Raw genomic sequence first — 11,516 nt, 5'->3', positions numbered from 1 at the left:
TTTTTTTTTTGTATTTTCATTTGTTTGTTTGTTTCTAAGACAATGTTTGGTTGTATAATCCAGGCTGGCCTTGAACATGATTAGAATCTTAAACCCATGGTCTCCCCGTCTCAGCCTTGGATTACTGAATTGCAAGCATGTGCCACAATATGGCTCTCCAGTATTTTTCTGCTACTTGTAGATAGATTCTAATCGAGTTCTAGCTGAATTTTATTTGGAGCACTGTTTTTCTGTTAATTAATATTTCACAAAGCTTGCCAACTCCTATTTAAATCTCAGCTAATCATTTTTCTACCTATAATTCTATCATTTATTGAATTAACATAATATACTGAACTTGTGAAATAACAATATAACCAGCTTATTCATTTTTTCTAGATTATAGACAAAGGTTAAATACTTTGTCTTTTTATAGGAATAAAATGGGGGGAACCTCTCATTTTCAGGAACTCTGCATAGGCTGGCATATATATATATATTCAGGCAGCCTGTTTAAACCAGTTTTACTGAAAAGAGAAAATTCAGAGTATCAGTTTTCAATAATCTACAACAAAACTGAAAAGATTAAAGTGCCCAATAAAGTGTGTGTGTGTGTGTGTGTGTGTGTGTGTGTGTGTGTGTGTGTAGAGGAAATTTTCATAGTTTAAGTTGGTAAGGTAATTTGATTTGGTTTTATGCTGTAGTTTTAGGAGTGATATTTTGAGAGCTTTATCTTCAGTACACTAGAGTGAGGTGGGAAGGGGACACTGTCAGATCAGTGTAAGTTTCAATTTCTGGTCAGTTCTAATACTTCAAGAGCCTGAGAATTCTTGTTTTCCAGTAACAAGTCTTTATGAACTGAAGAGGGTCTGTCATGAGCCCATTCATTCTGTGAGCTTCCCCTGAAAACGAAGGCCAAGAAGTTACATTGTGAAAGCTGTTTGCTGGGATTTGCTATCAATCTCCTTCCCTTCAATGTAATTTCTGTGAGCATATGGCTCTATCAGTGTTAACAGCTTTTCATGAACATTCCCTTTTGAAATAACTCTTTCTGAATTAATCTCACTCCTTATATCCCTAAGTCAGCAGCTGCGGTGTAACAAACCTTTTCCTGGGGAGACATAAACATGGGAACCCATGACAGACCCAAGTACGGATACCTCTGAAGTCCACCTTGGTGAACCAATGGGCTTTCCTAGTATCACTTACAGGGAGTGGGTGAGGGGCCACTTACAGGAGCAGAAGTGACTCATAGACAGCTGGGATGACCAGAGCCACCTCAGCATGGGTGACAGACAACTCACAAAGCTGGGAGCCCGAAGCACCCCGCACAACTGGCAGGCAGCTCAGCAGACTAGAGAGTAGGCTTTGTAGGTGCCTCAGTTGTCCCAGGCCTCTTCCCCTCTTCCCCACAGCTGCTTTCTGCATCTTCCAGGCACCGGTCTGCACTCGGTCTTCCTGGGGTACCTGGCCTCCCCTTACTCTGGCAAAGGGGAGCCAAGTGAATCTGGTCGGTTTCAGGGACCTCCGAAAGCTATTTTGATTTATTTACCTTCCTGTTTAAAGGGCTTCCCTGCCGATGGACTGCTTCAGCCTCAGAGGAAATGGATACACAATAGCAGCACACACTTTTTTCTTCTGGAAATTAAAATTCCCAAAGAGGCATTAGTTTATTGATACTATAAGATTTTTGAAAATTTTTATTAGTCAATTACAAATTAGCATCGTCCTTTCCAGTGCCTTCCACCACTTTTCCTTTCTAGATATGCAGTATATATTCAGTAAAGTAAAATCTATATATTTATTCTAAATTTCAATAAGGCATATTATACACAAAGACTGATGTGTTTATAAAAAGATAAAGAGATGGGGATATGGTCTATGGAGGTGTGGTGAGGTGTGGGGGAAGAGGGTACCTCAGTGGGCCCATGCTGAGGCATCCCTTCCTCCTGAGGGACCAGCCACATGATGGTATAGTATAGAATAGAGTTTATTTAGGGCATGGGGAGGGGAGTTAAGAGGGTAGTAGAGGCAGAGAAAGGCAGAGAGAGGGTGGGTGAGAGGAAGAAGGAGGAGGAGGGGAAGAGAGGAGAGGCAGGCCATGTGCACGTGGAGAGAGAGGGAGGAAGGGACGAGGGGTCAGAGCAGGAGCAAGGGAGCGAGAGACAAGCAATCCCTTTCATAGTGGGCCAGGCCTACCCAGCTGTTGCCAGGTAACTGTGGGGTGGAGCTTAGACAGATTGCTAACAGAGATAACAAACACACTTCGGTGATAAAAATAAAATTTTTCTTTTCTTTTTTTTATTGGATTTTCTCTTTATTTACGTTTCAAATGTTATCCCCTTTCCCAGTTTCCCTCCCTCCCAGAAACACCCTATCACATCCTCCCTCCCCCTGCTTCTATAAGGGTGTTCTTCCACCCACCCACCCACTCTCACCTCCCCACCCTCAATTCCCCTACACTGGAGCATCTATCAAGCCTTCATAAGACTAAGGACCTCTCCCATTGATGTATGATGAGGCCATTCTCTGCTACATATGCAGCTGGAGCCATATGTACTCCTTTGTTGATGGCTTAGTCCCTGGGAGTTCTGGGGGGTCTGGTTGGTTGGTATTGTTGTTCTCCCCACAGGGTTGCAAAACCCTTCAACTCCTTCAGTCCCTTCTCTAAGTCCTCTATTAGGGATCCCACGCTCAGTCCGATGGTTGGCTGCTAACATCTGCCTCTGTATTTGTCAGGCTCTGGCAGGGCCTCTCAAGAGACAGCTATATCAGGCTCCTTTCAGCATGCACTTCTTGGAACCCACAGTAGTGTCTGGGTTTGTTAACTGTATATGGGATGAATCCCCAGGAGGGGCAGTTTCTGGATGGCCTTTCCTTCAGTCTCTGCTCTATACTTCATCTCCATATTTGCTCCTGTAAGTATTTTGTTCCCCCTTCTAAGAAGGACCAAAGCACCCACACTTTGGTCTTCCTTCTTATCTGCAAATTGTATCCTGGTTATTTGGAAATATTCATTGAGTTGATGGGCTAACATTTGGTGGTCTTGAAGATTGCAGAATCCTCTTTTCTCTAATACAGTTTTAATTTTCTTTTTTACAGAAAGAATATTATAAAAAGGGAAACATACATTTTTATGTTTGGTTTGTTTATTTTTACATAAGAGCTTTCCAGTTAGAAGTACACATATTCTTATGATCAGTGAACTTCTGCTGCTAGAAGCCTCAGGCATGGAAGTGGAGGGCATCATGCTAAGTAAAATAGGCCAAGCACAGAAACATACGCATTATGTTTTCACTCACTTGTGGCACTTGAAAAAATTAATAGCAGAGGAGAGACAAATAGTGATTTGAGGCCAGGAGTAAAAGAAGGGAGGAGGCTGAGAAGTGGCAAGGTTAGACACTAAGCATCAGAATGCAGTTGGGAGGAAGAATAGCTTGCTTTTAGAATGTTACTTTAATTTCAATTAGGTATATACGTGTATGTCCAAGTGCGGCTTTGAGCATGTGAGCACGGGCATGTAGAAGCCATGTCCCTGGAGCTGGAGTTTCAGGCAGTTCTGAACTTTGGTCCTTTGCAAGAGCAGTGTATACTCTTTTCTTTTCTTTTCTTTCTTTTTATTTGCAAGGTTTCTCTGCATAACAGCCCTGGCTGTCCTGGAACTCACTCTATAGACCAGGCTGGCATCCAGCTCACAGAGATCCTCCTGCTTCTGCCCCGTGAGCGCTGAGATTTAAGATAATGGAATCAAAGGCATGCACCACCACCACCAGGCCTTACTCTTAACCACTGAGCCGCTCCAGCTCCAGGGAGAATATATCCGTACGACACTGCAGGCAGCTATGGCTTGCTTTCTTTGCATGGTGAATGTTACAATACCCTGACATCTCCTTTATAAAGAACAAAAAGAAAGGCACACTGAAAGGCCCTGAGCACAAAGAAATAATGTGAAGATCCTTACTTTGATTTGACCATTATGTATTTATATGCATTGCGGTCTTACAATGTTCCCTGTAAATATATAGACATTATGGTGTAATCTATAAAGGATAAATAAAATAGAAAAGAAGTTCTGTACTCACTCTCTTTTTACTATGAATAAAGAAATAGGCTAGGCTGTGAAGCACCACAGAGTGATGGCATACTTTCTTAATGTCTGTTCTTTCTTGAAGGACATTGTTAGATCAGTGCTTCTCAACTTTTAACCCTTTAATACAGTTCCTCATGTTATGGTGATCCCCTATCTGTAAAATGATTTCTTTTTCTACTTCATAATTATCTTTGCCACTGTTATGAATCATAATGTAAATATCTGGTTTCTGATAGTCTCAGGTGACCCTGTGAAAGGGTCACTTAACCCCAAAGGGGTCGCAGCCCACAGTTGTGAGAAAACCATTGTGTTAGACTTTTGCTGTACTAACACCACAGTTAAACATATAAAATATTTCCTTGAATGCTGCCATTAACACCGTTGTCTAAAATGAGGAAAATGTTTGGTTTTTACAGCCAACTGTAAAGTATTTAAATCAAGAACCGCATTGAGCAGAATTAAGGTTCTGTGGGTCTGTCACCAGCCATCCTATTTCCCATTCCTTGATAGGCAACACATGTCCTTAACGGTTTCCCTAAGTGTCTGACTTCCAAAGAACTCAACACTCAAGCAAGCTTCGTTTCGTTTGGTTTCTGCCTTTACACTGACAGAGAAATATGGAGAGCCTTTAGTTCGTTCTGGAAATTATATCGAAATAACTCAATTCCCCCATGGGAAGGAGACTTAATTTCTGTGTTTGGTATTGTGACATATTAATTTTAACGGGGATGTTTTCCTTCACTTGGCTTTTTCCTGTATCCATCATTTCCTGACTCTGATTGCCCGGTCCAGTTGGTAATTGTGTTTGTTTGCCTGCAGGCTGCTTTTTAAAATTAGTATTAAACACCCATTCCCCTGTCTTTCATTTTCCTGTGATTGCTTTTTGACAGACACTAAAGTTTCAAGTTAAAACTTGCTCCCAGTGCTAGAAAAGGAGGTGTTGGTAAGGAGTGAGAAACACAGGCTCCCTCTGCGCCTGGTGGAGGCTGAGGAGCCGCTGTCATGACCACTAAGCAATTTTCATTTCCTTTACATGAGAACGCAGAGCATTTGAGCCTTCTGGCCTAGGACAGGAGCCTGCCTCTCAGGGAGCATTTGAGCCTTCTGACCTAGGACAGGAGCCTGCCTCTCAAGGGCCAGGTAGATCATCTCGTTTTGTGGGAGTATTTTAAGCTTTTTTTAAAGTACATTATAATTTAAACAAAAAAGAGATTTTTAACCATTAGCCTAATTTGTAGGCCCATATTTATAGTGTACAAATCTACATATCATACACATAATATTCCCAAAAACATGCCAGGTAAAAAAAATGAACATTTTTTTAAAAGGTTTATTTTATTTATATGAGCGTACACTGTAGTTGTCCTCAGACACACCAGAAGAGGGTATCAAATCCCATTACAGATGGTTGTGAGCCACCATGTGGTTACTGGGAATTGAACTCAGTACCTTTGGAAGAGCAGTCAGTGCTCTTAACCACTGAGCCATCTCTCCAACTCAAAAATGAACATTCTAGCATGTTAAAATGTAAATACTTTTTTCCTTTGAGACAGTGTTTCATTTATCACAGGCTGGCCTTGAGGTCACTTTGTAGCCAAGTGAATTTCTGATCCCTTCTAAGTTAGTGGACCCAGCACTGTTAGCTTCTTTTTGTCTCTTGTTTGTAGACCATGTATGCCAGCCTGATGCATTGCAGCTGCTCCACTCACCTTAGTGTATAGGGAGTGTATAGGGATTGTATTTACTGTTCTTAAGCATGGCAGGGCGAGAGGAAAGAAACAAGGGCAGGGTGCAGAATGTTTGGTTTCAGGGGCAGGTTTTTAGACAGAGGCACCGATATCCACCCAAGATCTTGAGTGCAAGGATAGATGTGAAGCCCGAGAATGACCCAGCTATGCTAGTTGGTAGAAAGTAGTTAATGATACTTTAATTTTGCTCTATAAGCTTTGCTCTTTTATAGGTGACTTTAAAAATTAAGGTCACATTAGTCTCAAAAACACTTTATTCTTTATATTGTGGCAGCTGAAAACATTTAGACATTTGTTGGCAATGTTACTTTAGATGTCAAGATATTAGGATTAAATTGAAGTAATATTTATTAAGCTTAATGTTAAAAACTAAAGCTCCATTCAGTAATAAGCTGCCCATGTTGACATCTCTTGGAGACCATCTGCAGTTGCGCTCACTCACTGATTTGCTTTATAAATAATGCATGGGAATAGTGTGGGAACTGATTTTCTAGTCCCTGTGACAATATAAGTAGCAGAGACAGGTGGCTAAGGGAGGAAGAGTTTGTTTTAGTTCATGTAACCATCAAGGCCTCTCTGTGCCCACCCTTGCTCTGAATAAGGACACAGATGTATTATATTTATTATAAGCGTTGGCACTATAGCCTGGCAGATTCTCAGTTATTCTATCCCATCAACACTGACCTGGCCTACAGCCCACCACATGGCCCAGTTACCTGTCCGTCTTAGTCTCATCCTGGCACCTGCTTCTTCATCTATGTCCAGCTGGTGACCTCTTGCCTCTGGTTCCCACCTGAGAACTTTCTCTTTCAGCCCGGAAGTCCTGCCTTAACTCTCCAGCCCGGCTATTGGCCAGTCAGCTCTTTATTTGGCCAATCAGAAGGCAATGGAGATCAATGTTTACAAAATACTTAGGCAGGATATGCTTCATAATAATAACGATGCCAAAGTCTGCCAGAAATCAGCATCTGAATAATGCAAAGACAATCTTTACGTAGTGCTCGAAAAGATTATCCCCCTGAGCTCACAGCTGGAGTCTGGCAAGGAAGGCGGGCAGTGGTAACCAGCTAGTTGCTGGCGCAAGAGCATGGGATGGCTGGTAAGGACGCAGCTGTATTGAAGCATCGCGGAGTGACTGCTGTTGCCTAGTTCCCTTTCTCTCCTTTCTGGGATCCCAGCCCACGGGATGCTACGGTCCACATCCCGGATGTCCTCAGTTATAACTCTCAGAAAAGCCTTTCACAGAGAAACCCAATGAGAATCTCCTCAGTACTCCTAAATCCTAAGTTGACAATGAAGATCAATAAGCACAACTTCACCCTTTGTCAATTTAATTCCCCAGATCATCAGTTTTAAATGATAGCATTGCCCTCCTGGCTCCCATAGGCTTATGGCCATTTTGTACCATGCGTTCATTTCAACTCCAAACATCCCCATATTATTTTTTTTCTGTATATGAGTGTTCTGCCTGCTTGTATGTATGTATTGTATATGTGTATACCATATGCATGTGTGATGCACACAGAGTCAAGAAGAAGGCTTCAGATCTCCTGGAACTGGAGTTGCGGATGGTGGTGAGCCATCATACAAGTGCTGTGAATCAAACCTGGGTCAGTGGCAAGAGAAGCAAGTGTTCCTAACTTCTGAGCCATCTGTCCAGTCTCCAAGTCCCCATATTCTTAACAGTCTCAATGTTGTTCAAAAAGTACAAACGCTCTTCTGACTCAAGGCGATTTCAAGGAAAAATTTGCCTATTTCCAGTGCAGTGGCATAGAGTAAGCATTTCTATTCTAATAGAGACGGATGGGAGGACAACTGGACCAAAGCAAGATGCAAACCCAAGACAACAAGCACCAAATACTCTGTGTGCATCTGGGACTTTCAGAGGCATCCTCTGGGCTCTAATAGCCTTGGGCAGCCCTGCCCCTCCATTTCTGCCCCCTGTAGCATATAAGGCCTGTCTTTTGGGCTAGTTATAGAGTGTATCTACAGCTTTCCTTGCTGGGCTTCCTTTGATCCTACCGTTGCTGATATCCTTGAGTCACCATCACATGTTAGACTTTAGTTTGGCAGCTGTAAGTAGTGACCTCTGAGGCTTTCCTCTGAGGTTGAGTAGAGAATTCAACTCAACTACACATTGTTTGTCCTCAGCTTCTTTCTGGAATCTTGTACAAGCCTCTATAGCCCCCATAAGTCTTGTGTCTTGTGTGCTTGCAAAATTAGCGCCTCGTGGAAAATCCCACCAAATTCTCCTGCCGTGCTGAGAAGTAACCTGGCCTCCTGCCATAGTTATGCCAGTATCTGGGGGTGAACCTGGGGCTGCCCCAGGCAGGCTTGTTTGTTTTATTTTGTTTTTACAGCTAATTCCTTCAACCACCTTCCCATTTCAGGCTCTTTGAAATCCGTTTCACTTTTACAAACTGGATCCTTTGATAAAGGTCTCTCCTTCTGGACACATACCTTGTTTTCGCTGTGCAGAGCTTCTTCTGGGTCTCTGTTTAATGGCTGTGTCCTTCTCACCTGCCTTATTTGCAACTTTAAATGTATCCATGCTCTTTTCCTCACCAGACTGCACGTTATTTTATATTATATAATATATATATGTACATATGTATATATATTTCTGTTCTCTCACTCCAGATCTGACTAAGAGTGGTTAGCAGTAACCAACCATAACATGGATGCAATGCTGTTTTGAAATTTCACCTAAAAGCTGACTTAGTTCATTAACTTCGAATTTAGCCTTGCTCAGATTGAAAGGGCATAGGCAGAAAGCAGCTAAATTCTCCATCAGAGTATAACAGAATGGGTGGGATCTATCCCCCTTTACGAATAGAACCTTTGTTCCCTGCCCCCCCCCAAAAAAACCTCATGAACTGGGCCCCCCACTGTCTTTATTTTCTGAGGGCTCTGTTTTCTTGAACTAACACTAGGATGGCTCTTTAAGCTCCGAACTCTTCCATACCCTTCCCGAAAACCTGTCCCAGAACCTTCGGAACCACATGATCAAGCTTGTCATGGCAGCAGTCCCTCATCTGATACCAGTTGCCTGCAGTAGTTTCTTTTCGGTAACAAAATGCCTGCTAAGGCATTTTAAAAGGGAAGGGTTTATTTTGGTTTGTCGTCTAAGAGTACTGGTGTGGAGTCACAGCTGCAGAATGAGGCAGCTAGTCACCCGGCTCCATGACTCCGTCGGGAACGAAAGAGGTGAACACACTAAAGTGTGCAGCTTGCTTTTCCATTTTGTTTAGTATTCGACCGAGCCCATGGATGGATGGTACTCTGACGGGGGGCAGAGGGGGATCCTTCCTCGGTTAGGCCTCCATGGAACTGTTCTCATAGACATGCATCCCTAGGTGGTTCTAAATAAGGGTTAGTCACTTCAGATAGTAGGATGCAACTATCAAAAGAGTTATTGTCAACTTCTTGCCTTAACTCCAGTATTGACCATTCACTTTACCATAATAATGTCTGCAGCAGGGTGGTGGTGGGCATGCATTTCCTGTGCGTGCCACCTCTTGCCGATTGGAAGCCAAAGCTGAGCAGCTTGTGAGTGAGGAAACCCTAGCAGAAGAGGGAACTTACAGTAGCGTCTTGAGCTTACAAAATACTTTAATATAGTTTTGGATAGTGAAAGGGTTTTTGTTTTTGTTTTTCTGGTTTTTGTTTTGTTTTGTTTTTATCTTGTCTTGTTTTGTCTGAATGCTGTTCAGTTTCAGTTTACAAAGGAAGATTGCCCCTCCATCCTCCTTGGTTGATGTGTATTTAGAATCTGTGTTGACCCTTGCACGCTTGAAGTTTTATGACATTTTTCTGTTCAGCTCTTCTATGTAAAAATTTGAGGTAGAAACTTTTAAGGACCTTTTTTTAAGCTTTATTTCTTTATTTAATGTATATGAGTACACTGTAGCTGTCTTCAGACACACCAGAAGAGAGCATCAGATCCCATTACAGATGTTTGTGAGCCACCCTGTGGTTGCTGGGAATTGAACTCAGGACCTTTGAAAGAGCAGCCAGTGCTCTTAACCACTGAGCCATCTCTCCAGCCCAGGACTTTTATACTTAAACTGTACACATGCTTATTTTTAAAATGTAAACCCATTTTGTACATTCTTAAGTCCTTCTATGGTCTTGATAGCCTAGGTCATTACTGCTAATATTGGTTCTGACATCCCACCTGTCTAATGAGGACTGGTGTGGGAAGGATGTGCCTGTCTTAGCACAGTAGCATTTTTGCTGTTATATCTGTACTGCCTCAAGCTATGATTGAGAATTCTACTTTATTCTTTTTATTTATTTTTTATTTTTTTTAAAGATTCACTTAATGTATGTGAGTACACTGTCATTGTCTTCAGACACACACTAGAAGAGGGCAGCAGATCCCATTATAGATGGTTGTGAGCCACCATGTGGTTGCTGGGAATTGAACTCGGGACCTCCAGAAGAGCAGTCACTGCTCTTAACCGCTGAGCCATCTCTCCAGCCCTACTTTCTTCTTTTTAAAGACTCCTTTTGCATTTATTTATGTATTTATTCATTTATTTTACTATGGCAACTCCAACAACTGGGTATCTACATGTAGGAGAATGAAATGTGGTGCTTCTCACTCACTCTGCATACAAATCAATTCCAAATGGATCTGAGATCTCAATGTTAGACCTGAAATGAAAACTTCTACAAGAAAGAATAGCCAGTACCTCTTTTTTAAAAAAGTGTTGTATTTGCTACCATTGAACCATACATTTAAAGGGGCAACTCTTAGCACAGATCCTCTGAGAGTACAGTGGAATGTGCCTTTTATAGCTAGACTGTTCCTGGGTCTGACCAGGGAAATCTCATCTGCTTTGCCTCCAAGCCACCCTCGAGATCTTTTCTCACAATTCACATTGCAGGTCACCGCCTTCAATTGCTTGGACTCTACCTCTTGGGCTGCCTAGCTGCGCATTCCAGGATGCTTAGGACTCTTGAGGGTGCCAACTAAAATAAAGCGAAGAATTTCCATGTGCACGCTAAAGCTTTAGCTAAAGCTGTGCAAAATTGTTTCTCCAGTTCTCCTTGTCAGCTAGTTCCGTTTAAAGGAGAGGGATGTTGAAGTAGGCATTTCCCTTCCGTGGCCTGCTGGTCTCCTCAGAGCTGATCTGTCACTCAGACTATAGGAGCCGTACCACCTGCACATAGACTGTCCAGCCCAGCTGTTTAAGGAACCTAGCACCAGTTCCACTGTGTGGTGGCTCATTGACTGTATACACTGTAGGAGAAATTCAGTGTAAGACCAGTCCCCATCAGGGGACAGCAGTCATGGAGCACAGGCGCCTCCGCCTCCCTGCAAGTGCAGTAACAGGTAAACCTCAGAGTATTCTTAATCCCTAGCAGGCCTAGGGTCCACCCTTGAGAAGGCCAAAACCACAAAAGTGATCATCCTCTTAGTATGGGGCCTGTGTGGGGTCATTTGAGGGGCAGAGTCCCTTTGAAGCGTGGGTTCTGGGAGGTTGTCTGCCAAGCAGTGTCTGCATACTAACCCCAGAGGATGTGCCTAGGCATTCTCTGAGTGCTGGTGACCAGTGCTGGGGCTAGTTTCTTGGCTCTTGGGTAATAAGGATGCCTTTGTTTTGAATGGAAGCCATATGTGATTGAAGTAAATGTAGTCAATTGTTCCTGTTGTTACTCTGTTGCCTTTGTAGTGTTTACTGAAGTAAATG

The 11,516-nt window shown here is 42.7% G+C and overlaps 1 protein-coding gene across 1 annotated transcript in view; it reads left to right on the top strand.

Moving 5' to 3' along the window:
- Erich1 (glutamate rich 1) overlaps positions 1-11,516 on the top strand; it is a 63,084-nt gene that overhangs the window by 3,840 nt on the left and 47,728 nt on the right. The window lies entirely within an intron of this gene.

Source organism: Mastomys coucha, unplaced genomic scaffold (assembly GCF_008632895.1).
Source record: "Mastomys coucha isolate ucsf_1 unplaced genomic scaffold, UCSF_Mcou_1 pScaffold22, whole genome shotgun sequence".
Taxonomy (NCBI): Eukaryota; Metazoa; Chordata; class Mammalia; order Rodentia; family Muridae; genus Mastomys; species Mastomys coucha.
The sequence above is the reverse complement of the archived record's forward strand: the minus strand, read 5'-3'. Positions and strand labels throughout refer to the sequence as shown.